Source organism: Nestor notabilis, unplaced genomic scaffold, assembly GCF_000696875.1.
Source record: "Nestor notabilis isolate BGI_N333 unplaced genomic scaffold, ASM69687v1 scaffold11658, whole genome shotgun sequence".
Classification (NCBI taxonomy): domain Eukaryota; kingdom Metazoa; phylum Chordata; class Aves; order Psittaciformes; family Psittacidae; genus Nestor; species Nestor notabilis.
This window is the reverse complement of record NW_009938769.1, coordinates 9,941-10,535: the sequence shown is the minus strand read 5'-3', so window position 1 is coordinate 10,535 and position 595 is coordinate 9,941. Positions and strand designations below refer to the sequence as shown.

Sequence of the window (595 nt, the reverse complement as noted above, 5' to 3'; positions counted from 1 at the left end):
ACCATGACTCAAGACTGGCAGTGAAGCCGTTTGTCACCCTCTGCAGTCAAAGAGCGGTGGGTGACGGGCTGAGCCCCCCGGGGCTCCCCCCCTGCACTGGGATGCACATCAAGGCAGGAGAGAGCAGCCAAAGCTGCTCCTGGGTGGCTGGGAGCAGAGCCCGGCACCTCGCACCCTGCTCTGGAGCATCCCACAGCCCCTGTGGGGTTCTTCCCCCCAACCTGTCCTCCTGCAGCTGCACAACCTCTGCACCCAGGGCACGGTCCCCTTCCTCTGGGGGCTCCTTTTTACCCCCAGATAGGTGCCACATGGGTGCTTGTTTACTGGCTCCTGTCAGGGGAGGTGAGGATGGGACATGGGGCTGATGCTGCATCTTCCAAACCCAAGCTCCGCTCTCCAAAGAGCAGCAAGCACAGAGCAGGTCTGGTCACACTGGGAGGGGTAACACCACCCTTAAGCTTGGCTTAAAGCTCAAGCAGCCCCGGCCAAGGCTGGATTCCCCTCGGCAGCTCCACACCACGGTCACATCCGTGTCAGAGCTGTGTCCTGCATGGGCTGTGCTGGGGCTGACGGCTCCCGAGGAGCAACTCCCCGC

At 62.7% G+C, this 595-nt stretch overlaps 1 protein-coding gene across 1 annotated transcript in view; it reads right to left on the bottom strand.

Annotated features, from left to right (window-relative positions):
* LOC104409595 (zinc finger matrin-type protein 5-like) overlaps positions 1-595 on the bottom strand; it is a gene marked incomplete at its 5' end in the record, with an annotated part of 5,731 nt that overhangs the window by 373 nt on the left and 4,763 nt on the right. The window lies entirely within an intron of this gene.